Here is a 27481-nt window from a genome sequence, read left to right on the forward strand (position 1 = left end):
ATGGCCAGGGACACCTCACACTACAGCAGGTTGCTCACAGCCGCCTCCAGCCTGGCTGCAAACACCTCCAGGGATGAGGCTTCCACCACCTCCCTGGGCAACCTGTGCCAGGCTCTCACCACCCTCCTGGGGAACAACTTCTTCCTCACATAAGGACTGAAAATTTGCACAGAATGTGGAAATTTAGAGACCATTTGTCTGTAAGGAAAGGAGAACCTGAAAAGGTAGAGAGCAAACTGCTCCCACTGACTGTCAATACCAATTTTTCCTTCCCTGTATCACCCATTCCCAGCAGCTGTATGAAACCCACTGGTGGGATAAATATTAACTTCTGGAGGAAAGCAAATATCAAGGAAGCCAGGAATGAAATGTGGCTGCCTTTCTCCCAGCTGTTCTCTGGGCTGTTAGGAGCTGGGCTCTGCCATGCTCGCGCTGGGGCAATATTGCTTTGTTTATTTACCTACTCGCCTGCTACTACCTGGCCTGGAGTGAGTTTGGTTTTGCTAAGAGCTGTGGGGTTGATAGCCCAGGAGAAGGCTGGGCCCCTTTTTTAAACACAATAAAAAGTTAGCAGATTGTCTTATCAAGGCACAGCAACATTATTCTAGCACATCTGAGCCCTCAGCAACCTTTGATGTGCCTCCCACACTTTACACAAATACCAGCTCTAACTCCCGGCACTGGATTTTGACAAGCTGGCAACCTCAGGGAATCATTGGGGTTGGAAAAGATCTTCAAGATCATGGAGCCCAAAAGAACTTCTTCAGGGAAACAGTCCTCCAATACCAGAAAGGGACCTACAAGAAAGCTGAGGAGGGAAAGATTTGTCCAGTTCTGGGGCCCTCAGTTCAAGAGAGATATTGAGGTACTGGAAGGTGTCCAGAGAAGGGCAACAAAGCTGGGGAGGGGTCTGGAGCACAGCCCTGTGAGGAGAGGCTGAGGGAGCTGGGGTTGCTTAGCCTGGAGAAGAGGAGGCTCAGGGGAGACCTTCTTGCTCTCTCCAACTCCCTGAAGGGAGGTTGTAGCCAGGTGGGGGTTGGTCTCTTCTCCCAGGCAACCAGCACAAGAAAACCAGCACCAGAACAAGAGGACACACACTCAAGCTGTGCCATGCAGATTCAAGCTGGATGTTAGGAAGAAGTTCTTCCCAGATAGAGAGACTGGCCATTGGGATGTGCTGCCCAGGGAGGTGGTGGAGTCACCATCCCTGGAGATCTTCAAGAAAAGCCTGGATGAGGCACTCAGTGCCATGGTCTGGTTGATTGGATAGGGCTGGGTGATAGGTTGGACTTGATGATCTTGGAGGTCTCTTCCAACCTGGCTGATTCAATGATTCTATGACTTTCTTTACAAGTGTTTGCAGTGTTAGGACAAGAGGGAAGTTATTGAAGCTTGAGCAGGAGAGAAAAGGGAAAAGGAATGACTGAAATAGTGACAAGTAAAGCTTGCTGAAAATCAGAATCTTGTTTACATCTTTAGCATCATTTCATTGTGAAGGAATAGAAGGCTCCAGGGATACCTCACAGCAGCCTTCCAGTGCCTAAAGAGGGCTACAAAAAAGCTGGGGAGGGACTTTTGACAAGGGCTTGGAGGGATAGGATGAGAGGGAATGGATTAAAGCTGGAAGAGGAGAGATTGAGATTGGAGATTGGGAAGAAATTCTTTGCAGTGAGGGTAGGGAGACACTGGCACAGGTTGCCCACAGAGGTTGAGGATCTCCCTTCCCTGGAGGTGTTCAAGGCCAGGCTGGATAAGGCCCTGAGCAACCTGGGCTGGTGGGAGGTGTCCCTGCCCATGGCGGGGGGTTGGAACTGGATGATCTCGAAGGTCCCTTCCAACCCAAACCATGCCATGAATCTCTGAGCCTATGAAACATGACCCTGGTTGAAATTTCCTTTTGGCTTTGCAATCAGATAAATCACAATTAGTGCACAGAATGCACCCTAGCAGAGGAACAGCAGAAGAACAAAATGAAAGCAACAAATGCTAAAGGGTTATTACCCCAAAGACATTTACTCTAGAGCTAAACATGGCACTCACCCTGCAGTGGTTGCAGTAATTAAACAGATCCCTCAGCCATCAACTAAATTTACAGCATTTAGAGGTCACAATGGGAAAGAAAGTCAAAAATAGAGAACAAATAGGCATTCTTTGAAGGCCCCTTCCAACCCAACCCATTCTATGGTTGTAGTATCAGGAAGGAAGAAGTATTGTATAAGGAGCATGGAGAACTCTCAGGAGTCACATGGAAAAACAAACAAAACCATAATTGATGTGACTAAAGGCAAGCAGAAATAGACCATGGCACTGATGCTTATGGTATAAGAATGCAAGATCTGTACTAGACACTCAAGAAAAGAAATAGCAATTGTAGAAATATGATCTGGGTACATCTGGATTTATAATAGAATCTTACACCCATAGAATGGTTTGCATTGGAAGGGACCTTAGAGATCATCTAGTTCCAACTCCCCTGCCATGGGCAGGGACACTTCCCACCAGCCCAGGCTGCTCAAGGCCTCATCCAGCCTGGGCTTCAAGGGATGAGGCATCCACAACTTCTCTGGGCAATCCATTCAAGTTTCTCACCACCCTCACAGGCAAGAATTTAATGCATTACAGCTTTTATTTCACTGACAGCAGCAGGGCTGGATTTGATGAGCCCCAGAGTTCCCTTCCAACCCACAGGAATGTGTCCAGGTGAGATTGGAAAGTCTCTAGAGAAGAAGACTCCACAGCCTCTCTGGAGCACAGCCTGCTCCAGGGCTCCAGCACCCTCACACCAAAGAAGTTTCTCCTCATCTTGAGGTGGAACCTCCTGGGTTCCAGTTTGTGTCCATTGCCCCTTGTCCTATCACAGGATACCACTGGCAAGAGCCTGGCCCCTTCCTGACACCAACCCTGCAGGTATTTGTAACCATTGCTCAGATCCCCTCTCAGCCTTCTCTCTCCAGGCTAACCAGCCCCAGGGCTCTCAGCCCTTCCTCATCACACAGATGTTGCAGTCCCTTCAGCATCCTTTTAGCATCCACTGGACTCTCTCCAGTATTTCTCTGTCCTTCTTGAACTGGGGAGCCCAGAACCAGCCACAATACTCCAGATGTGGTCCCAGCAGGGCAGAGTTCAGTGAGAAGAGAACCTCCCTTGACCTGCTGGCCACACTCTTCTTAATGCCCCCTCAGATACCCTTGGCCTTCTTGTCCACAAGGGCACATTGCTGTCCCGTGGAGAACTTCTTGTCCACCAGGACTCCAAGACCCTTCTCCATGGAGCTGCTTTCCAGGGGCTGAACTCCTAATAAAAAAACCTATCAATGTTAAAGTGAGGAGAAACAAACTTTCAAACATTCATTAGAATGCTGCTACTTAGCTCATATGAGGCCAGGAGCAACCTGGTCTAGTGGAAAGGGTCCCTGCCCATGCCAGGGGGCCTTGGAACTAGCTGATTTTCAAGGTCCCTTCCAACCCAGACCGTTCCATGAAGCCATGTAAACCAAAGCAAACTGAGCTTTGGTGGCATCAGCTCTCTCTCTGTGTTCTGTGCTAGCAGAAAAGATCAATAGGATGTTCCTCTGCCTACGTCCCTGTTATCAATTAGATAACACAGCAGCCTCGTATCGAACCAGCGGAGTTTCAATAGATCATGTTCTGGGCACATCTAGCAAGAGGACTGCTGGGAGGTTATTTTTAGGCTACCACACATTGCCCAGCAATAAAGAAACTTTGGTTTAGGCCAGAAGTGGATTAAAAAACAGAAACAGTGTTTGGTAAATTACAGCAGCGCAAACATGGGCAGTTTGGTTACCTTCACTTCAGGCTGGATTCGGTGAGATGCTTAGCAATCACTGAAGCTCACACCTCTGTTACTAAAAATACCTTGAATTACTCAAAGGGACTCAAAATTGAAAGTCACAGAATCACACAGCAGCATTCAGGTTGGGAAAGACCCTCAGGATCACCAAGTCCAAGCCAGAACCCTACTCTGCAAGGCTCACCCCTAAACCGTAGCCCCAAGCACCACATCCAAACTGCCTTTAAACACAGCCAGGCCTGGGGACTCCACCGCCTCCCTGGGCAGCACATTCCACTCCCTGACTACTCTTGCTGGGAGAAAATGTTTCCCAGTCTAAAGCTACCCAGTGGCAGCTTGAGGCCATTCCCTCTTGTTCTGTCACTAATTACCTCTGAGAAGAGACCAGCAGCAGCCCTCTAAAACATCCTTTCAGGTAGTTGTAGAGAGCAATGAGGTCTCCCCTCAGCCTCCTCTTTTCCAAACCAACCATCCCCAGCTCCTTCAGTCGCCCTTCATAAGGTTTGTTCTCTATCACAGACTGGGAGGAGAGGCTGATGCAGCCATTCAGTGAGACCTGGGCAGCCTGGAGAGCTGGGCAGAGGGGAACCTCATGGGGTTCAACAAGGGTAAGTGCAGAGTCCTGCACATGGGGAGGGACAACACCACACACCTGTGCAGGTTAGGGCTGTTCAGAAGGCTCTTCCATCTCTGAAGACTTTCAGGACCCATCTGGACATGCTCCTGTGTGACCTTCTCTAGGCATCCTCCCTTGGCAGGGTGGGGAGTCTATGATCTCCAGAGGTCACTTCCAGCCCCTACCATTCAGTGATTCTCTGACTGATACCCATTTTAAAGGCCATTTTAGGCAGGTGGAGTATTTTTCTTAGGAGCTTAAAACCAGCCCAAATGGTTTAGAGCTATACCTGATCAAGAAAGAAAGAAAAAATTCCTTTATTTAAGTGTGTTTTGGTCCCTTATGAGTTGGATGATGAACTGAATAAGGTAGTGGCTTGGTCTCTTTTTTTCCCTGATGCCCCTCCTTGAAGGAAGTGCAAAAAGGGAGCTTTTAGCTCTAATGACTCTTAAATGTTTCAAAACCACCTTGAGCAATGGCCAAGGGGCAGAGATGTTAATGTTTGCTGAAGGAACCCAAGGCTGTCTCTTTTCTTATCCAAAGGACTTTGAAGTAGCATAGCTGGAAAAAAAAAACAATTTATCTTCTCCTCAAGACAATTACCCTGCAGTGATGGGGGAGAGAGGAGGGGCTACATCTACTCTGCCTCAGACTGATTTTTCTCGAGTCAAGAGGGTGACTCAGACTGGTCAGTGGTGATGATGTTAGCCTCAGGAGAGAGAGAGCTTGCTTATCCCTGCTGCTTCTTATCTTGGGGAGGGGTGGAAAAACAAACAAAAGCCTTGTTGTCCCTTGATCAGCGAGGTGAAGACGACAACTTTACAAGCTCTGAAGCAGACATTCAATCAGCATGAACTGGAAGAGGCCCACAACACCCAGAGAAATCAATGAAGCTTCACAAACTGACATCAGCTGACCCAAAGGCTCTCCAAGATAAGACCACAACTTCAGCAGCCACCTTCGGCAGAGAAGCCTGAAAAAGCAACCCATCCAAAGTCACCATGGGAGCATAAGTCACATGAACGAACACTTTGTTATCTCAGTGTGGAACTGTACTTGTCATGGACCCTCAGGAAGCAGATCTGTACCTTGGAGATCATTATGGATGTCCCCACGTTTTGAGTTCAGTTTTGGTCCATGCTGTACAAAAACCAGGGATGTGAACAGGATGGCAAGTGTCCAGAGCAGGGCCAGGAGAATGGTCAGAGGCCTGGCAGCCCTGCCCTGTGAGGAAAGGCTGAGAGGGCTGTCTTTGCTCAGCCTGCAGAAGACAGGGATTAGAGGAGACCTTATTACCATGGACCAGCAGATAAAGGGTGGCTCCCAGGAGGATGGAGACTCCCTTTGTACAAGGAGTCCCATGGAGAAGACAAGAGGTGATGGGGACAAGTTACTGCTGGGGAGATTCCCATTGGACTCCAGAAGAAAATCTTTCCCCAGAACAGTCAGGCACTGGAATCATCTCCCAAGGGCAGTGGTGGATACCCCTACACTGGACAGCTTTAAGACTCGGCTTGCCAGGGTGCTGGGCCAGCTCATTTCAGCCACACTATCAGCTACAAAGGTTGGACCAGCTGATCCTTGGGGTCCCATCCAACCTGGCATTCTGTGGTTCTATAATTCTATGAGTCTTAGCTTGATGGGTGAGCTGCCTGACCAGTACACATCCATACAGGACAGGCATGGAGGGATCACAGCACCTCCCCTATGGGCACAGACTGAGAGAGCTGGGACTGTCCAGCCTGGAGAAGAGAAGGCTCCAGGGAGGCCTTAGAGCAGCCTTCCAGTACCTGAAGGGGGCTACAGGAGAGCTGGGGAGGGACTGTTTAGAAGGCCCTGTGGTGGCAAGACAAGGGACAATGGTTTTAAACTAGAGCAAGTTTAGATTAGACATGAGGAAGAAGTTCTTCACTCTGAGAACTTCAGCTCTGAGAGTGGTGAGAAACTGGAACAGGTTGCTCAGAGAAGTTGTGGAAGCCTCAGCCCTGGAAGTGCTTAAGACCTGGCTGAATGAGGCTTTGAGCAACCTGGGCTGGTGGGAGGTGTCCCTGCCCAGGGTCGGGGGGTTGGAACTGGATGATCTTTAAGGTCCCTTGCAACTCAAGCCACTGTAGGCAGGCTAACAGCAGTTTCAGGGAGATAGGTGAGAGCAGTGCTACTTTGAACAAACCCCCCTGGTGAACTGCAGAGTGGTCAGGCATTGGCACAGGCTGCCCAGGGAGATGGTGGAGTCCCCAGCCCCGGAAGGTGTTCGAGAACCCTGTGGCCATGGCACCTGGGGACAGGGTTTGATGGCCATGGAGGTTGGTTGGGTTGGTGGCTGGACTGGCTGATCTTAGAGAGCTTTTTCAACTCAATACATTCTATGATTCTGTGAATTGCTTCCAGGAAAGCCTTGCCTGGGACTTTGTCCATCCTTTAGGAATCCAACCATGCATGAGCAGTGGTCTAGCTTTGGGGAGAACACTCCTGCTCCAAACTGGGGAAGTGCTGTGTAGGAAAAGTAACTGCAGGGGAGGCACCTGGACAGCTGCTCTATTTCTGAGTCCTACAAGTTTGGGTACTTGCAGAGTAGTTAGTTGACCAACACTGCGGCAGCTGAAGAACGTAAAGCTAAAAGAAAAACTGGAAATGTTGGGAGGGAAATGGAAGAGAGGGAATGAAAAATCAAGACTTTTAAATCTCCATTTGCATTCCCAGCTGGAAGCAGAAATCCTCAGCTCCTGAACGGTCAAGAGAAAGAATTTCGAGGTGATAATAATGCAAATGTTTAGAGATAGTTCTCTTTCCTCAGGGAGGGGTGGATGACTTCAGGATGAATTGGGTGATGAGGCTTTGTTTCACGAGGTCATTGCTAGGCTTTATTGCTCATTGTGACACCTACAAGATGAGCCAGGTGGCAATTGTGTCTTGATCTAAAAGGCTTTGGTGTCTTTCAGGCAATAGATGGATCTGTTGGGATGCAGGATAACAGAATGGTCCCAAGATGCAGCCTCCTCAGGCTGGTACAAACCAGAGCAGGGCCTCAGCCAGGAGGACAAGAAATGAGGGACACCTCCTTCTCTCTACAACTCCCTGAAAGGAGGTTGCAGTGAGCTGGGGGCTGGTCTTTTCTCTCTAGTATCAGGTGATAGAAGGAGAGGAAATGGCCTCAAGCTGTGCCAGGGAAGGGTTAGGTTGGAGATAAGGAAGAATTTCTTTGGTGCAAGAGTGGTCAGGGATTAGCACAGGCTGCCCAGGGAGGTGGTGGAGTCCGCATCCCTGGACGGTGTTCGAGAAACCTGTGGCCATGGCACTTGGGGACATGGTTTGATGGCCATGGTGGGGTTGGGTTGATGGTTGCAGTCAGTGATCTTAGAGAGCTTTTCCAACCCAACCAATCCTATGATACTATGTTAAAAGTCTCACAGTGAGCAGATGGGATTCAGGAAACCCACTTCAAATCCCCTGTGACACATTTTCTGCTTCTGTTACAAGCTTATGATACTTCTGTCCTTTGAGGGTTGGGCACGGAATGAGTTGAGCTATTGCCACTCATTTGCAGGTGTGGCCTCTCCAAATCACCTGCAAACCAGGCTGAATCGCCCTGGAATGGTAAATCCCCCTCAAAATGAAGTGAAAGCTCTCCAGAAATACTCCTGCCTGCATCTTGCTTTTGCTTGCTCTCTACAGTTGGTGACCTACATTACAAGGAATGTTTTTTCTCAGTCAATTACGTGTCCTAACCCCTCGAAACGAGAGCAGTGCCTATTTTCACACCAAAAAAAAAAGCATGAAGAGTGTTGTAGCTCCAGGACTTCATTTGGAAATCCTTCTGAAAGCCTCAGGGAGAAGACTCTGTAGAGCTAGGAGAAATATCTTCTCTGTGTTGCACGTTTTACTCTACCTCCCTGTAGGAGTGCAACAGGAGCGGTAAATAATAACTAATCTGTGCCTTGGAAGATGTCCACTTGGAGAACTCTACAATTCTCTCTGCAACTGTGTAAAAGGAGGTTGCAGCGAGGTGGGCATTGGTCTCATCTCCCTAGTATCAGGTGATAGGAGAGGAAATGGCCTGAAATTGTGCCAGGGGAGGGTTAGGATGGAGATGAGGAACAATTTCTTTGCTGCAAGAGTGGTCAGGGACTGGCACAGGCTGCTCAGGGAGGTGGTGGAGTCCCCATCCCTGGAGGTGCTGAAGAAACCTGTGGCCGTGGGCAGTTTGGGACACAGTTTAATGGCCATGGTAGTGTTGGGTTGACAGTTGCACTTGGTGACCTTACAGGTCTCTTCCCACTCAAACAATTCCATGACTCTACGATTCTAATCACAGTATCCCAGAAACATCATGTTGATATGCACCCCTCCCACCTTGACTTCCTCCCTGTGAAGAAAAGAGGGTATGATTCCCATTTCACAGGCAGAGATCTGAAGCACAATCTACCTAGTTTCCCTCAAGCCAGAAGGGAGCAGGTAGAGACATGCACCCAAACTGCAATGCGTTAAGCACATCATCTCCTTCTTAGCTGCAGCGAAGCTAATTTTGTCTGCCTGAGAGCCAGGAGATATGACAGAACTGTGCAGAGCACATCTGCCACTCTTCTCAAGCTGGATGGAGAAATGCCATTTCCAAGTGCCTGGGGAAACCTCTCTCTGAGCTACAGCCATCAGCGTGCTGAGCGAGGTGCTGAGCTGCAGGCAGAATGTAAGAGAATTTGGTTTATGTGTGTCCTGATAGCTTTATGTTCTCGGGGGAAAGGCCAGAAATCTGAGCAAGAGAACAGTCGGCAGGATTGCTTACCTCAGTATTTTGATTTTTCAATTGACCTCTAGATCTGGAGAGGTAAGGAGGTATTTTTAGCTCCATCCAAAACGGGCAGGAACCATTTAGTGCTCCCAGCCGCTATTGATTGCCTCTCTTGAACAAGGAGAGAAAAAATGTTAACGGGCATTCAGGTAAGAAAGAATGAAGACAATGAAGCTCAGGCAAGCCATGCTAATCATGTAGTTAGGATGATTTATTTATTTGCCAGTCCTTGTGGGGCTGTTTTGTGCTGACTTCATCCTGTTGCTTTAACCCTCTAGGCTCTGCAGCAGCAGTGCCACAAGAGCTTCTCCATTTCATTTCTTTGGCAGCAGTGGGGTTTGAAGGGGAACAAAGGCGAGCAAGCAGGGTTATTTCTGGCAGGCTGAGAGAACCTGCCAGCCCGTGGCACAGCTGGCCAGTCATTGCAGCAGAAGGGCGGCGGGATGGCAAAGCAAAGCTCGGAACAACCAAAGCGCTCTAGAATTCCGCCTGCTTTATGGATGGGGATTTTTTTTTTGACCCTGCGGTGGGAAGGGAATGATCTACCGCATTGGCGGAGGAGAACTTAAATCGGGGTCTTTTATTTCCAGTTTAATTCCCAGTCCAGGGACTTGTCTCCCCGGACAACTCGCCGAGGCTCAAACGTTCACGACCCCATTTGTTTTTCTTTCTCCAACGGAAGAGCCTTCAGCCGAAGACAGGGAGGTGCTGAACACCCGCGGCCTCCACACCTTCCCCGTCCTCCTGCGGGAGCTGCCGGAGCCCCGCGAGAGGCAGGCACGGCTAACCCCCGCCGCTCCTCGCTCCCCACCACCGGCAGCGACGACAAACGCGCTGCTCCCCGCCGCTCCGCACCTCAAAGCCCCCCCCGCAACAGGGGACCCGAAGCCTCGGGGACGCCCGGTTCATGCCCGCGGCCGCTCGACAGCCTCGCCCAGGCTCCGCCGTGCTCCCCGCGGCTCCCAGAGGCACGGAGCCGGCGCTCAGCACCGCCCAGCTGTCCCCGGCAAAGGGGGCAGGGAGGGGAGGAGGCCGTCAGGCGATACCGCGGCGGGCACGGCATGGCGTCTCCGCGGCCCCGAGGGCAAAGGAGAGCTGCGAACCGTTAGGGAGGCCTCACACGGTCACGCCTCCCCAACCTCGCCGCCCCCGGCACGGCCCCCGCCCACCGCGGGCAAACTGACGCGGCCTTGCCCCGCGGACCGGCTGCCGCCCGTCCCCCTCTCTGTCGCAGAGCCCGCCGCCGCCGGGAGATTCCCTGGCCCCGGCTGGCAGCGGCCTGCGACCCGGGGGGCTGGGACGCGGGGGGAGGGGGACGATACGACAGAGGCCGCCCCGCCTCCGCCCCGCCCCGCGGGAGCCGCTCGTGGCAAAGTCACCGACCCCCGGAGCCCGCCGGGCTCCATCAAACGCCGCGGGCCCGCCCATCTACGTCATGGAAACAAGCGCGTCATGCCCCCGGCCGCCCAATGGCAACGCCGGGGGGGCGGGCACAGGCGCCAGGCCCCGCCCCCAGGGGCGCCGTGCCTACCGGAGCCCCTCCCCGCCCTCCTCCCCCTCCGCCCCCATTGAAGGCGCCGCACGTCGGGACCCCCCCCCCTCCTTTCCTCGGCGCTGCGAGGGGCCCCGTCATGTGACCGGCGCTCCGCAGGCGGTGAGGGGGGCGGCGGGGACCGGCGGCGGTTTGCGGCGCCGAGAGGGGAGGGGGCGGCGGCGGGAGCGGACAAGTGAGTGACCGAGGCGGGCGAACGGGTGGAGGAGGAGGAGGAGGAGGAGGAGGGAGGCGGGCGGATCGTTGCGCTCCGCCCCGCCCTGCCCGGTGGCGCTGGGGCTCCTGTAGCGGTTGTGCTGCGGCGCTGGGGCTCCGGTGGTGTGATCGCCTCTACCCGGTGCGTGCGGGGGGAAAGGAGGCGGGCGGGCCCCCGGGGAGCGGCGGCGGTGGTAGCCCTCGCGAGGAGGGCGAATCGCTGGTTCCTGCCGGTGAGGCGACGGGGGCGGAGCGGGCGGTCTGCGTCCCCCCCCTTCTCCTCCTCCTTCCTCCTCCTCCTCCCCCGGCTCTCCCCGCGCCGGTGCCCCCTCCCTTCTTCCCAATTCGGTCGTCGCTTCTCCCCCTCACCCCCCCTCCCCCCAGCCTCCGCCGCCTCTCCCGCCCTCCTCCCGCGGCCGCAGGGCGGGGGCGGCGCGGCGGGGCCGGCCGGCCGTGGGCAGGGCGAGGAGCGCGGGGACCTTGTGCGCTCGGCGGCGAGCGGGCGGGCGGCGGCAGGTTCACGGGTGCCTCGTCCCGGCCCCCGGCTGGAGGCTGGGCGGCGGCGGGATCGGCCCCGCGACGCCGAGGTAAGCACGACGGTGGCGGCGGTGGCTTGGGGAAGATCTCCTCCCGTCTTGGCCGGGACGGGCAGCGGCGGCAGGTGCAGCGTTGCTCCGCTGTCGCGGGGCTGCGGGCCGTGACCGGGCTCCCATCGGGGAGGCAGCGGGGCCGGTGGCTGTGGGGTTGGTTGCTGCTCTTCTAGGCTTTAGTCGGTTTTTCCCTGCAGGTAACCGGAGCGCGCACCTGGTCGTGCAGCCGGGGCGCGGCGTGACCTTGAGGGCAGCGGATGCGGGGCTGAGCCTCCACGGGAGCGCAGCCGCCGGGCGCGGCAGCGCCGCGGATCCCCGCGGCCGGGCACGCCGGGGCCCCGCAGTCCCCCGTGGGCGGGGTGGGGGTCGCGCAAACTCGACGGATTAAGGTGGTGCTCAGCCTCCGCCGGGTTAAGTAGCCGGGATTAGCCCGCTGCGGCTGCACGACACCGACATCCCGGGCGCTTCTCCGCCGCCCCGCGGAGGTCGGGAGCCCGGCAGCCGCGCAGCCTTGCCCGCCGGCGTCTCATCCCTCGCCGCGCCCCCGGGGCGGTGTTTTTTTGGCCACGGCTGGCTCGTACGCCTCTCTCGGCCGGAGCGGGCGGGCTGTTTTGATTTATCGATGCCTGACCGGGCTGTTCGTCCACCGACGCTGGAGGGGAGAGGATGCGACTCCCCCCCGGTAGCCGGTACCGCGGACCCGCCGGGGGCGTCGCGCCGCGGGTGAGCGCGAAGCTGTGTGGGGCCGTTTCGCGGTTGGAAGCGTCTGTAACGGCGGTGTCAGCCGTGTCCCGGTAACCTTTGGATGTGGCACCACGTGAGTTCGGTAGCGGGCCGGAGCCTCCGGCGGTGCATGGCCGGTGCTGGGTGCGGGAGGGAGCGGAGCGGGGCGATGGGAGGGCGAGTGTCCACCCCACCGCCTGCCCGAGCTTCCCGCTGCCGAGCCTCTGGGGCTGGGGTCGGAAGGGTTGGGGATCGCGGGGGGAAGGTCTCATGGAAAGCTGATGGGTAGAGGTGGTCGTGAGCGGTTCTCATGGCTTGAGCTGTGGCTACCGGAGCGGTGAGCGGGGTCAGGCTGAGCAGCGAGAAGCGTTTGGAGGTCGGGAGCTGTGGGTGAGTCTGTCCCAGGGTCTTCTATTTGAGGGACAACCTATTTGGCCAGCTTCAGTGGGAGTGTGTGCAGTGCTTGGCATCTTCCACATTTCGTATCGATCCTTACTTATATTTAAATGTTGGGTTTTGTTTGTTTGGTTTTTTTTTCTTTTTCACTCCTTAAACTGTGTGAGAAGAAAGGGGAGAAAGAAAGATGCTCAGGACCTGATTTTCAGAGGCTTTTTGCTTGTCTAAGATTCCCCCCCGCAGAAAACCTTAACTATCTGTTCTGTGCAGCACTCTTCAATTTGTAATCCCAGGTGCTGAAGCTTTCTTAAGGTCTGGTGAGAATAGAGGAGTTAGATAATAAAGGAGCTGGGGATAATAACTTAAAATGCCTTCAACCACCGTTCTGAGAGTGCTTGCGCTGGTATCCAGCTCACCAGTGACTGGTTTAGGTGACTATTCAAATAGTCTCCCTTTTTGGAAGTGAGGTCCCCGAGCCAAAGGTACCTGTGAAGCGTGTCTTGCCTCGGGAGCGACTGACAGTCTTGACTTGCTGAGTGTGCCTTTGGAAAACCACCACCTAGCTGCTGCATCGTTAAAGCACTTGTGGATCCTAATGAATTCGAGTTGAAATGGTGTTTGAAAAGAGCTCGGCTAGATAGCTTGCTAACATCTTGGGTCATAAATGGCATATTCAGGAGGTGATGGCTCTAAGCTACAACCCGTGCCGGTTTTTCCCCTCCCTCCCTTGCTGTTTGTTGGACTTCATCAAGGATTTGTTCCAAACACCACAAAATCATAGATTCATAGAACGGTTTGGGTTGGAGGGGAACTTAAAGATCACCTTAGGTCCAAAGGGTGAATTCCAACAGAAGTGAACTTTTGGGTATCTTGGAGCTTGTTGTTGGCTCTTTTGGCAGGAACAGCTTCCAGTGTGCTAGGACTTTAATACTTAGGGCATAATGAATGGAAACTCTCTCGGTGTCAGTGGAAAAAGTGGTCACTGAATTCAGGGAGGGGAAAAAAAAACCAACAAACAACAGAACAACAAACCTTGCACATTTCAATGTGAGGTTTCTAGTCTGCAGCAGCCTTGTTGAGTGGTTTGGTGTACTGCTGCTCTTGGCAGTTGAGTGGAGAGTGACCCCCCAGGCTGGGGGTTACTCGAAGGGAAATGGGGAGAACATGTGTTCCATGGAGGTTTTTTCCCCAGCCAGTCTTGCCGTCTGGGTGCTGAATTGCAACATTTCAACTTCAGCTCGCTCCGAGCAAGGCGCTGCTGCCGGTGTAGGTGGCTAAAATGATACAAATCACATCTAATTCCGAAGGGAACTGTGGCTGCGCTCTGTGCGTGGCCACTCGGTGACTCACTATTGCATACTAAGCAGAAACCAGACCAGGGTCACATTAACGTTGGGGTAAACTGGATTGGTTTCTCACAAAGTTGCCTTACATAGGGATAAAAGTAAAGGATCCCCATAATTGGAGTGATTCTACCAGTTAAAAATGCTCTGCAGTCTAAGGTTAGAATCTCATTTACAAAGTGACTCCTGCGTGGACCACACCGTAGAGAACTTCTGTCGGCTGCTAACATTGAGAACCTCCAAACCATGCGGTGGGAGCTTAAGAGGAAGCTGAGAGGCTTGTAAACGTCCTGCAGCTCGGTCAGGAAGGTCTAATCGTTAATGGCCTTTCTTTTTTTCCTTTTCTTTACTGTTTGAGTTAATTTGGGCAATAAGAATCTGATCACCTGGAGACAGGCGTAAGGTTAAAGATTTTTAAGGAGCAAGAAACGTGGTCTGAGTTTAATTGGAAAAGAGGAATTTAAAGTGGAGACAGAAGATTTGAAGAAGACAAAAAAGTGTAGGTTGGATCTGCTGAAACCACTTTTAAAAAGGATAAAAAAGGATGCTTTAGGGGAAAAAAAAAAAAAGAAACAAAACAAGCAATCAAAAAAAACCCCAACCCAACCCCACCGACTTTGCCATCATTTCAGAGCTTTAGAGCTCAATATTAACTGATGAGCTGAAAATGGACTGGGCAGAGCAATCAATAACGTGCCACAGCAAGCAAGTCTCCCTTGACAGGAGGGGTGGACAAGATAACCTAAAGGATCTCCTAACTCAAATTTCTTCCATTAAGGTAAACTAAATATTAATGGCACTGAGCATTCTTTACAGCTGAAATGTGACCTCGGTGATGTCTTTGGGTGTTTGAACTGTTTAATATATGTTCTCTTCTTTTATTTTGCTGGGTTGCAAGGGAAAATAGCACTGGGCGGGGGGGGGGCTTCAATGAGGATCTCTCAGGGTTTCCATTAGCAGAATGTAATGCAATGAAGAATATTCAACCCAAGGCATTTAGATACCTTGAGAAATGAAGGAAGGCTCCTCGGAGCTCTAGCAGATTTTGGTAGAGAAATGCATCCTTTCCTCCAAAAGGATCGAGCACACTGCAGTAATATTCCTGAATTGCTGCTTTTTTTAGCGTTCTAAACCCAGCTCAAGGTGAAGAAGAGTAATAATAATAATAAAACCTGTTTAAAAAGCTGCTGTTCAGGGGGTAGTGGTCTTCCTCTGGAGAGTATTTTAATTAAGAGTCAGATAAAATCTAGAGCTTGCAATATTTTTGCCTTAAAAGCTTAAGATTGGCTTTGCCTACTGTCCTGCTGTAGCACATGCAACAGTGTGAAGGGGGGGTTAGTATTAGGTATTACTGTTAATTACTATTTAAATAGACCTTTGCTTTTCCTTTGCTTTTCCTTTGCTTTTCCTTTGCTTTTCCTTTGCTTTTCCTTTGCTTTTCCTTTGCTTTTCCTTTGCTTTTCCTTTGCTTTTCCTTTGCTTTTCCTTTTTCTTTATTTTTATTTTCTTTTCTTTATTTTTCTTTTCTTTTCTTTATTTTTCTTTTCTTTTCTTTATTTTTCTTTTCTTTTCTTGATTTTTCTTTTCTTTTCTTGATTTTTCTTTTCTTGATTTTTCTTTTCTTTTCTTTATTTTCTTTTCTTGATTTTTCTTTTCTTTTCTTTATTTTCTTTTCTTGATTTTTCATTTCTTTAGTTTTTTATTTATTTTTATTGTCTTTATTTTTCTCCTTTAGTTTTCCTTTCCTTTAGTTTTCCTTTCCTTTAGTTTTCCTTTCCTTTAGTTTTCATTAATTTTCATTTTCATTTATTTTTATTCACGTGCAGCACTGTAGTTCCATTTTATTCCAGTTTTTATTTTACTTTATGATCATTGTAATTTATTATTATTATTGTTTTACTTCATTGTTTTTTTTAATTGTGATTTTTAATGGCTGTCAATTCCACACCCCCAAACCTGTTGAATTTTATCTCGAAATCCTCATTTTTATGCCTCACAAAGCTGATAGAAGAGCACAGGACATGAGGTGCTACCTTTGCCTGTTAGAAGAGTGCTCCTATGATTTATGACTATCTCTCCCCAGCATTAGAAATTATTAATCTGAGTCCAAAAGGCCTTCTTTAGGGTTGGATTTCTTCACTTTGGGGCAACTGTCAGGAAGATTTTTTTTTGTCTCCTTTTGGCTTCAAATAGTTGAAAAGAGTTTGTCTACTGGTTGCAGAGTGATAAAGAGCAGGGAAGGAAGGAGTTGTTGTCCAGGAGGGTTTTATCTGCATGGGAAAACTCAAAGTGCATCTCTGAAGCAGGCAGAAGCAGTGATAGTTGGTACCAGGAGGAAGATTTCTGGGAGAGAACACCGAGTGAAATCAACAAGCAAAAGATGAGCCTAAGTCATCCTGGAAGAGTTGCACCTTTTTATGCACCAAATGTGGTTTCAACAGAGTCATGCAGTCCCAATTTGCCTTTGATTTCTAGATTATCAGGCTTTCAAATCCAGTTTATAGCAATGAGCTTCTGGTTTTGTATGACAGGCTTCAGCTGCTGTGATCAGTAAATTTAAGGGATCTGCCTTTTCAGGCTATTCATATTCCAGTGAACCCTCCTGCAAGTGATTTCTGCTGCCACTTCTACCTCTTACTCTAACTGACAGATGACAGCAGGAGGTGTGATTAGTTTAATTTTGGTGAATTGGGAAGTAGGCATGAGGCTTTCTCAGCTGGGATTTCAAAGGGCTGGTGGGAGAAGAAATGTAAAGAAAAGGTAGGAGGACTTGCAGAAGGATCATTGAATTTTCAGCCTAGAGAGGAGAAGATTCTGGGGGGACCTTAGAGCTGCCTTCCAGTACCTGAAGGGATGCTACAGGAAGGCTGCAGAAGGTTGTCCAGAGGCAGGACAAGGGGGAGTGGTTTGAAGCTGAGGGAGAGGAGGGTTAGGCTGGACCTTAGGAAGTTCTTCAGTATGACTCTGGAATAGGTTGCCCAGAAGGGTTTGTGGATGCCTCTTCCCTGGGGGTGTTCAAGGCCAGGTTGGACGAGGCCTTGAGCAGCTGAGTCTAGTTGAGAGATGTCCATACCCATGGCATGGAGGTTGGCATAGGTGAACTCTGAGGTCCCTTCCAACCTGAGCCATTGTGGGATTCTATATTTTTCTTCTCTGAAAGTAAATCCCAATTCTTGTTGCCCAGTAAGAGGTAACATGTGCCACATGTTGCAAGACACAAACAATATCTACCTTGCCTTGGGGGCAGGTGGGCCAAGGAAGTGTGTGTACCCTCCCCTTACTGCTGCTTGCAACTCTACTGTGTAGATAAGGAGCTTGTGGCCAGCTCTGAAGGTGACAGAGTTCAGAACCTTTGCTAAGTGTGCCTGGTTTTGCCACTTAGAGCATGGTCTCAGCACTAGGGGTAGTTAGTGTTGGCTCGTTGCTGACTTCTCAGAATCACAGAACGCTAGGTGGGAAGAGCCCCCAAGGATCACCTGGTCCAACTTTCCTAGCTGGTAGTGTTCTTGACATTTTCTGATCCTGCTTTGGAGGAGAGAGGCGAGTTCCTGCAGGGCCTCCTGCTTATGGTGGACTTCAGTGAGCTGCATGTCTTGGGTTTTTGGTTGTTTTTAATCTTGCTTACAAGCTGGATGCCAGCTCGATGCCCAGTGAGCAGAGGAAACACCATGTTCTTAAAACACCCTTCTCTGGAGCCTATCACTTGTAATCTGCTACCCTTACTTGTGCCCTCATATTCAAAGAAAGATAAGGTGGCAGCAGGGAATACAACACTGTTGGGTTCTGACCACCTGGTGTACAGTGTCCACGAGGAGGAGACCTGGGATGTCCCGTGCTCTGCATGGCTGAGAGCAGCAAACCCCAGCTCCAGGCAGAAAAGATGCTTCAGCTGCTCTTGCTTTAAGCTCCTTCCTGGGACTCAACCCCAAGGTCCACAGTGGTGTTGGTCTCCTCCTGCTTCTCTTCACCAAGCCTCAAAGTTTGGTATTCCTTTGAAGACTTGTGAATCCCAGATCATCTTGAGCACCTTGGCAGTACCTGTGCCAGTGGAATAAATGCTGCTTTTGCTGGAGTGTTACAAATGTGCCCTCACAGAGAGATCACACAGCTGGTTTTGTACTTGCTTGGCAGCTGGCTGGTGGCTTCTACACGTGGCTCTTTCAGGATGGCTGCAGACACAAGGATGTGTTGCTTGTGGTGTCTGCTTCAGCTTCTCAACTCTTGCATGCCTAATAAAACCAAGAAGTTTTGGGTCTTATGTGAGAACAGATTTCTCCAAAGAAAAAGGAAAGGTGGTGGAGTCCCCATCCCTGGAGGTGTTCAAGGAGTGTGGCCATGGCGCCTGGGGACATGGTTTGGTGGCCATGGTGGTGTTAGGCTGAAGGTTGGACTCTTAAGATCTTAGAGGTCTTCCCCAACCCCCAACAACTCTCTGATCTATAGTGCTGCCTGATAAAGTTCCATCTGCACAGCAAATTAGAATATTGATCTGGATTGAAACCAAATCAAAACCAACTGATAGCTCCACGTGGAGAAAGGAGGAAGGAGAGACAGTAGCTGTTGGATGGACTTCTCCCACCACAGAAAGAGCCCTAGTTCCATGCTCTTTATTGAAGTAAGGAGGCACCTGCAGAGAAGTCTTGCAGCTCCTGCAAACTTTTGGGGTTTTTTTTAGGATAGCTTGAAGGATATTGTTAAAGAAACAAAAAAAGCTAAGAGAATGTCCAGTGTGGCTGTCAAAGCTTGGAAAACATTTGGGGTTGTGTGGTAGGAGTTTCAAGAGATCTTTTAAGTCCTGATCAAAAGACTTGCTAGGCACTTTTGTTAATGGAAGATGTTTGATTTGTATTCCCCCCCCTGCCTTTCTTTAATATTCTGAAGCTGTGGCACTTTTATCATGGTCTTCTGAAGCTGCTGTGTTGATCAGCATCATCTAAGAGACTTCATTTGTACTTGGCCTGTTTGGCCTTGTCACTGAGAGTGGAAAATTTCATAGGATGACTTGAGGTGGCCTCGTAGCTACTTCCATTTGCATCCTGCCCTGGGCTGCTCCACAACTGCCCTCTCCTTTTGTGCTACCTCTGCTCCTTTAGCTCTGCTTGCCGCAGCAGTGGATGATTTGTGTTCATGCGGTCCTCATGCCCAGACTGGGCTCTCCAAGGTGAGAAGTGAGGCTTGCACAAGGGAAGCAGCACAAGTCTTCAGCTCAGTGGTGTGGGGAGGTTCCTCCTGGTGTGATCACCATCAGGTGAAGTCATCCCCTAGAGAGTGGTAATCTTTCCATGTAGAAGAACTTGAAGTTACTGTTCTGCCAGCAGGTCAGAGAGTAGTTTTGAGTGCCAGCCTTCAACTAATGGCTTTCCAGAAGTGATTATTTGGATCTATCCATAAAGGTCTTTTGCTCTAAATAAAACATTAAAAAACCTCTGCATTAGCTCTGTGCCCTCTGATACTGCAGAGGAGGAAATGAAGAAGTGCCTGGCGCTCTGCAGCCTCACTTGCTTTAGGAGGTTCTTAGATCAGAGACTGGGGAGATGCCATCTTTCCTACCCATTTCTTGTTGCTGTGTGTGGTCAGCCCTTGAATTATCTGAAGAGCCCCTCCTGGCTATTTAGATGTGGTGGAGACTAAAGCAGGGTCTCCCTGAGCAGGAGTTTTTCACCTCCATTTAGGTGCTGCTGCTCTCACCGTTGATAGCACACTTTAAATTGCTCTGCGTGGCTCGGGTCTGCCAGTTCCTCTCCCCTCAGGAGCTGAAGCTGGTGCAAAACTTGATGGAGCCTGTGGAATACAATGCAAATCAATACTTAATTTAGAGTAGTGTCTAGCAGCCTCATTCTGCTGAGGTGGTATGAAAGATGAAATGATTTAAACTGGCTGGCAGGCAGGACCCGTGCCAGATGGCTTTCAGATATACATAGTTGAGACTTAACAGCTGGGGAGGGGAGGGAAGGTGCTCCAGCACTGTTAGCACAACTGCTTTATTAGCAGCTTGGCTAATTTCAGCTTGTGTTCACCTGCCTCAGCTCTGAAGTGCAGGCAGCTACCAGTGGGCAGGGATTTTCACATTCTGCAGTGAGCTTGCTTTGCATGGGGAGCTGCTTTCACAGCTCACAAAGTCCATTCTCAGCCTGCCTCGGGAGCAGGTAGCTCTGGCTGTGGTGACTGCAGGTCTGCGCCTTGGTTTCTGAACTGGAGCTGCATTTCTGAAGTGGGTTGAAAAGGTTTGGTACTAAGGCACCAAATTATCTAGGTTTTGAGGAAAGGACATTGAGACCCTTGAATGTGTGCAGAGAAGGGCAACAAAGCTGGGGAGGGGTCTTGAGCACAAGCTCTACGAGGAGAGGCTGAGGGAGCTGGGGTTGTTTAGCCTGGAGAAGAGGAGGCTCAGGGGAGACCACCTTGCTCTCTCCAACTCCCTGAAGGGAGGTTGTAGCCAGGTGGGAGTTGGTCTCTTCTCCTGGGAAACCAGCACCAGAACAAGAGGACACAGTCTCAAGCTGTGCCAGGGGAAGTTTAGGCTGGAGGTGAGGAGAAAGTTCTTCACAGAGAGAGTTGTTGGCCATTGGAATGTGCTGCCCAGGGAGGTGGTGGAGTCCCCATCCCTGGAGGGGTTCAAGAGGGGATGGGATGTGGCACTTGGTGCCATGGTTTAGTAGTCAGGAGGTGTTGGGTGATAGGTTGGACTTGATGATCTTTGAGGTCTTTTCCAACCTTGTTGATTCTATGAAAGCATGGTCTCTTACCTTCTGGATGTGTTTGGGGTTCTGGATGTGTTTGTGTTGTTGGGTTTTGTTGTTGTTTGGGGTTTTTCTGTTTGTTGGTTTGGGTTTTGTTTGTTTTGGGGGGTTGTGTGTGTGTGGTTTTGTTTGTTTGGCTTGGCTTGTTTGGGTGTTTGGTGGTGTTAGTTGGTTTGTTAGTGGAGGCATTCGTAGCAGAACTCTCCTTCAGATGGGGACAGCCACTCAGTGCTTACCCCAGGTCACAGGAATCTTTGTAAAGGAGTTTCAGTGCAAAAAAAGGAAACAGCAGCCTGTGGAGCACTGGGACATGAACCAAGGATATTGTCTGCTTGTGAGTGAACAATTCACATGGGACTTTCCCTTGTTACCCCTGGATAGCCCCTCCCTGGATGTGTTTTAAGACCAGGTAGGATGGAGCTTTAGGGAAGGTGTCCCTGCCCATGGCAGGCTGGTTGCAACTAGATGATCTTTAAGGTCCCTTCCATCCCAAACCATTCTATGATCTGATTATTGATCTTGCCATTGCTCCACCTCAAACCTAATTACCAAAACTGTTCAGGAAAGGTTGTCTTGATTATGCAAAGTCTGACACCCTAAAGCTGCCAGTGAGAAATTAAGGACAGACAATCAGTTTAAGAGATGGAAGGCTGCAAGGCAGTGGATGCTTGAGGGGACTACTCTGGTTTTGCTTGCTTTTTGGCCAGTGAACTACTCTGAAACAAAACCACTGAATCTGTGTAGACCTGAAGCTTGATGTTCTCATTCTGTTTGGTGAGACACTGGAACAGGTTGCCCAGGGAGGTTGTGGATGCCTCCTCCCTGGAGGTGTTCAAGGCCAGGTTGGATGAGATCTTGAGCAACCTGGGCTGGTGGGAGGTGTCCCTGCCCATGGCAGGGGGTTGGAACTGGATGATCTGTAAGGTCCCTTCCAACCCAAACCATTCTGTGAATTGGTTGTCAAATCTAAAGGTAGAGAAATGAACCTGGAGACTCAAGATAGCTGTATATAAACCCATGTGCAAAATGCCTTCAACAGGACAGACACCACCTGTTACTCTGAGGCAGTGGTCATAAAACAGGGCTGCTTCATGCTCCTGATGGGGAACTGCCAAAAGGCCCTCCTGAGCATCACTGAGCTGGCAAAGCAAAAGCATTACTGAAGGGTTTTCCTCCTTGCTGCAGCAGCTGGGAGTAGCTGGAGATGGTGATGTGCATCTGCTGCTGGATTGTGGTGGTTGGGCTGCTGGCTGGTCCAGATCCTTGGGGGTGAGGGTGAACAGGGAGCTGCCTCGGCTGCCTGATGGTCATCTCCCTGTGGTGGGGCTGGAGAAGGAGGTCAGTAGGACATCCTCCAGAGTCAGCAGTAGGGTTGTGCTGTGCTGGTGAGGGCTAGCTGATGCTGGCAAGAGTGTGGCTGGCAGGCTATTGACCTCCATTGTGCTTGTGAGGCTGCATCCAAAATGGTGTCCTGACAAGATGCTGGCAAAAGGGTCACTAAGCCACTTAGGGGCTGTGCTGTGCTGGGTGGAGAGGTTGAGTGAAGTGGCTTCGCTTGACCTGGAAGGGAGATGGCTGAGGAGGGGTCCCTGGTGACAGTCTTCAGCGGGGACCTCCCAGGGAAGGTGCAGCCAGGTTCCTGCCAGGATGAGCACAGGAGTGAGGAGAAGAGTCTCCATGGTTGGTTTGAGCTGGTGAGGCCTGTGCTGTGCTGGCAAGGGGCAGTCCCTGTCACCCATGTCACCCTCGGGAGGAGCCGTCGCCGGTGCCAGTGTCTTCCCTGTCACCAGTTCCCGTCTAGGACTGTCCCCTGACCTTGAAGTCAGGTGAGTGTGAGCACTGGTGCAGGCCAGGGCACAGAGCTGGAGCTCCTGGCAGCAGTGTGGGCTGGGATATTCCTACACTAACTGTGAAACCACATCCTTCCTGCTGCGTGTGCACGCAGCTGCTCCAGGCGCCAGCCCAGCTGCGGCACAGCAATCCTGGCCACTTGCATCAGCGTCTCAGGCTGCCAGCGGCCACTGCGCCCCTTGGCTTGCTGAAGGGACTCATGGATGCAGAATGGGTTGGGTTGGAAGGGACCTTGAAGATCATCCAGTTCCAACCCCCCCTTGCCATGGGTAGGGACACCTCCCACCAGCCCAGGTGGCTCAAGGCAGCTTGGCCTTGAACACCTCCAGGCAGGAGGCATCCACAGCCTCCCTGGGCAGCCTGTTCCAGAGTCTCACCACCCTCACTGCATGGAATTCCTTCCTAATACCCAGTCTAAATCTCCCCTTTTCCAGCTTCAGTCCATTCCCTCTTCCCACAACAAGCCCTTGTGAAGAGTCCTAAGTGCATCTAAGCTGAGGTTCCTGAGAGTGTTTGAACCTTCTGGCAGGGAAGTTGCTGTTCAGCCGCTGCACGTTTTCAAGCAAGCCCTGCAGTGCTGCCTACCTTAGACAGAGGTGCTGCTGTTTGGTCAAGTGAATCTCTCATGTGATGGAAGGAATGCAAACTTTCAACCTGTGGAATGCAAACAGGCTTCAGAAGTTGAGGTTGGACCTCTAGGTGGTGAAAGCAGAAGGGGATGGGGAAGAGCACAGCTTCCAGGGCTGCTCTTGCATCTGCTCAGTGCTGTTACTGATTACTGAAGTGCTAAATCTTGGAGGGTGATTAATGCTGCAATCAGGAATTGTTCAGCTGTGTACTAAATGTAAGGCCTTCAGTTTTTCAGGTTAAAAATCTGAGATCACAGACTTCTGGAGCTCTTTCAAGGCAGCTGGAGTAATTTTCAAGTGTGAACATTTGGGTGGAATTTGGTGCAGAAACCTTTTCCTGAGGAAAAGCAGCCCAAAAATACTTGTGAAGGAGTGGTCAGGCCTCCCTGAAAGGAGGCTGGAGTCAGGTGGGGGTTGGGCTCTTTCCCCTACTGCCAGGTGACAGAAGGAGAGGAAATGGCCTGAAATGGCCAGGGGAGAGTTAGGTTGGAGATGAGGGAAAAATCTCTTTGCTGCAAGAGTGGTCAGGGGTTGGCACAGGCTGCCCAGGGAGGTGGTGGAGTCCCCAGCCCTGGAGGTGCTCTAGAAACCTGTGGCTGTGGCAGTGTGGGATGTGGTTTGATGGCCATGGTGGCCTCAGGTTGTTGGTTGGACTATGATGACCTTGGAGGTGTTTCCCAACCCAAACAATTCCATGATTCTCTTTCCAGGGGCTTCTCAGTGCTTCCCCCACCCCTCCTATTCCCTGTAACTGGATCCCATGTTTTAACTTGGTTAGAAGCCTAATTTCTTTGAACTGTAATGGGTATTACAAGCATAATAATTGAGGAACTTAATGAGATTCCAGTTGCAGGGTGAATGAGGTAGAGCTGTGGTGTTGTACTCAACCAGTAAACTGCTGTGTGAACTTTTGTCATTCCCCTTGCTTTTTCCACCTGTGGACAGACATGTAGTCATAAATTCATGAAGTCTGTGCTCTGAGGACAGGCTGAGGGAGCTGTGGTTGTTCAGCCTGGAAAAGAGAAGACTCTGGGGGGACCTTAGAGCTGCCTTCCAGTACCTGAAGGGGTCCGACAGGAAGGCTGCAGAAGGACCTTTCATAAGGGTGTATAGAGACAGGGCAAGGGGGAAGGGTTTGAAGCTGAGGGAGAGTAGGGTTAGAGTGGAGCTGAGGAAGAAGCTCTTCAGTATGAGAGTGGTGAGACTCTGGCACAGGTTGCTCAGGGAGGTTGTGGATGTGCCCTCCCTGGGGATGCTCAGGGCCAGGCTGGCTGAGGTCTTGAGCAACCTGGGCTGGTGGAAGGTGTCCCTGCCCATAGCAGAGTAGCCAGAACCAGATGATCTTTAAGGTCCCTTCCAACCCAAACCATTCTGTGATAAAGTGTAGTGAGGACCCTGGGCAGAGTCCAGGAAACCAACCCAGCAGAACTCACTAAGAAGGAATGCTGCTGCATTTCAACAGGAAGAGTGAGGTGACCTTGTCCCATGTGCCAGGGGAGAGAAACTTCAGTCTGCTCTACAGTGTTCAACCACAGGTTGTGTGGGGTGGGAATGGGTTTAGCCCACTCTGACTTACTCAGCTGGTGACTGCTGGGAAGTGAGCACCACTGTGCTCCTGTGGGAAGCTGGGAGCAGCAGCAGTCACCTAACTTGCCCAAGGCTGGTTATTCCATTTTCAACACTTGAAACAAGTGAAGGCTGAATTCCATAGCTACAGGCACATTCTTCTTCTTGGGCAGATAGCAATCCAAATCTAATGATTCAAGCTGTCAAAGCTTTTCCAAGTTCATGGGAAGTTTAAGGTGGTGAAGATGTTTCTTTTCTTCAGGAGGAGGGTGGTGCTCCTGGAGGCTCTGGAGCCTTCCACTTTTGTGTGAGCTTTTAACATGCCAAGTTTTAAAGAGTGGAACAAAAAGAAATCCTCAAGCATTTTATTGGGTGGCTAAATGCTTAAGATGGGCAAGATTTTTGTATTGGCTTAGCCTCTTAACAAGAAATAGAGTCCCAGAACTGTTTGGGTTAGAAAAGATCTCTGAAATCAAGTCCAACTGTCAGCCTAGCACCACCATGGCCATTAAACCACATCCCAAAGTGCCATGGCCACAGGATTCTTAAGCACCTCTGGGATGGGGACTCCACCACCTCCCTGGGCAGCCTGTTCCAGTCCCTGACCACTCTTGCAGCAAAGAAATTGTTTCTGATCTCCAACCTAACCCTCCCCTGGCACAACTTCAGGCCATTTCCTCTCCTCCTATCACCTGATCCTATGGAGAAGAGCCCAAGCCCCACCTCACTGCAACCTCCTTTCAGGGAGCTGTAGAGAGCAAGGAGGTCTCCCTCAGCCTCCTCTTCTCCAGGCTGAACACCCCCAGGGCCCTCAGCTGCTCCTCCCAGCCCTGCTCTCCAGACCCTTCCCCAGCTTTGTTGCCCTTCTCTGGACATGCTCCATACTGCCTTAAACAACCCAATGCTGTCAGAATTTTGCAGCCTGAAGAAGCCATGAGTGTCTGTGGAGGTTGTCTTGTGTTGGCCTAGAGCTTAGCATTCCCCTCCTATGAGATGGCAGAAAGCTCTCAGTGTCTCTGCTTAAAGCCTGCTCCTCTTTGAGACTCTTTGCCCAAGCCCTCGCTGTGTCAACACTGTTGAGCTGTAATTGCCAGCTCCAAAGCTGGCTGATCAATGGATCTGCTAAATAAAGCAGCAGAGCTCTTCCCTCAGAGGATGTGGAAGAGCAGATGTGCCAGTAGATGCCTGCCTCTGAGCACCAGTGGGAAGTTGAGCTCCTTGCTGCCTTCCACTCCCCTACACTGCCCCTACCTGGCTCCCTTGCTAGGGGTCAGCTTGGAGTTGCTCAGCTTCTTACAGATTCATAGAATGGGTTGGGCTGGAAGGGACCTTAAAGATCATCTAGTTCTAGCCCCGCTGTGATGGGCTGGGACACCTTTTACAAGACCAAGCTGCTCACCCAACCTCCCTTGGTTTTGCTCCACAAAGCCTCATTAGATACCTAAAATTCAGTTGCTAGCAGGGGAAGTCATAGAATGGTTTGGGTTGGAAGGGACCTTAGGGATCATCCAGTTCCAACCCCCTGCCATGGGCAGGGACACCTCCCAGCAGCCCAGGTTGCTCAGGGCCTCATCCAGCCTGGCTTTCAACACCTCCAGGGAGGAGGCAGCCACAGCCTCCTTGGGCAACCTGTTCCAGTGCCTCCCCACCCTCACTGGAAAGAATTTCTTCCTAAGCTCCAGTCTCAATCTGCCCTCTTCCAGCTTCAATCCATTCCCTCTCATCCCACTGCTGCAAGCCCCTGCAAAAAGTCCCTCCCCAGCTTTCTTGTAGGCTCTTTCCAGGTTCTTTCCTTCCAAGTTGGAGCTGCTTTTTAAGGAATGGACAACCAAAAGGGTTTAGCTTTTGTGAAACTGAGGAAAGAGAGGAATCCACAGGAATGAAAGCTGTCAGCTAACTGCAACTGTAGCTAGAGAATTGTTTGGTGGGTTTTTTGATGTGAACCCTCAGGCTTATGGAACTTGCTGATTCTGTTACAGTTGATGGAATCACGGAATAGTTTGGGTTGTAAAGCACTTTGGAGATCATAGAGTGCAACTGCCAGGTGACCACTAAACCATGTGCTTCAGCATCACACCTGCAGACCTTTTAAATACCTCCAGAGACAGGGACTCCAGCACTGCCCTGGGCAGACCCTGCCAGGGCTTGATCCTGCCATTGCTGTTGGGTACAGGACACTCGCATCATGTTGGAAGGGACCTTCAAGGGTCATCTTGTCCAACCCCCCTGCAGTCAGCAGGGACATCTCCATCTAAATCAGGCTGTCCAGAGCCACATCAAGTCTGGTCTTGAATGTCTCCAGGGAGGGAGTCTCAACCACATCCCTGGGCAACCTGTGCCAATGTCTCACCCCTCTCATTGTGCAGAACTGTCTCCTGATGTCCAGCCAAACTCTGCCCTGCTCCAGTTCCAAACCACTGCCCCTGGTCCTATCCCCACAGCCCTTTCTGAGCAGTCCCTCCCCACCCTTCCTGTAGGTCCCCTTCAGATACTGAAATGCAGCTCTAGGGTCTCCCTGCAGCCTCTCTTCTCCAGGCTGAGCAGCCCCAGGCAGTCAGCCTGCGCCCCTAGGAGAGGGGCTGTTGTGAATCAGCAGGGAAGCACTCCCCTTGCTGGCTGTCGCTTTACAGATCTCTGAAAGCCTGGGCAAGTTCCTGGTGTGCTTCAAGCTGCATCAGGTTTGC

At 51.0% G+C, this 27481-nt stretch overlaps 1 protein-coding gene across 1 annotated transcript in view; it reads left to right on the forward strand.

Annotated features, from left to right (window-relative positions):
* Nucleotides 1–11324: 11324 nt before the first annotated feature.
* Nucleotides 11325–27481, forward strand: part of ATP2B1 (ATPase plasma membrane Ca2+ transporting 1) — a 78357-nt gene continuing 62200 nt past the window's right edge. Inside the window, exon 1 of the mRNA XM_054167979.1 lies at nucleotides 11325–11546. The gene's annotated coding sequence lies outside the window, so the exon portion shown is untranslated. The remainder of the gene's footprint in view (nucleotides 11547–27481) is intronic.

The sequence above is a fragment of the Dryobates pubescens genome, chromosome 15 (genome assembly GCF_014839835.1).
Source record: "Dryobates pubescens isolate bDryPub1 chromosome 15, bDryPub1.pri, whole genome shotgun sequence".
Lineage (NCBI taxonomy): Eukaryota > Metazoa > Chordata > Aves > Piciformes > Picidae > Dryobates > Dryobates pubescens.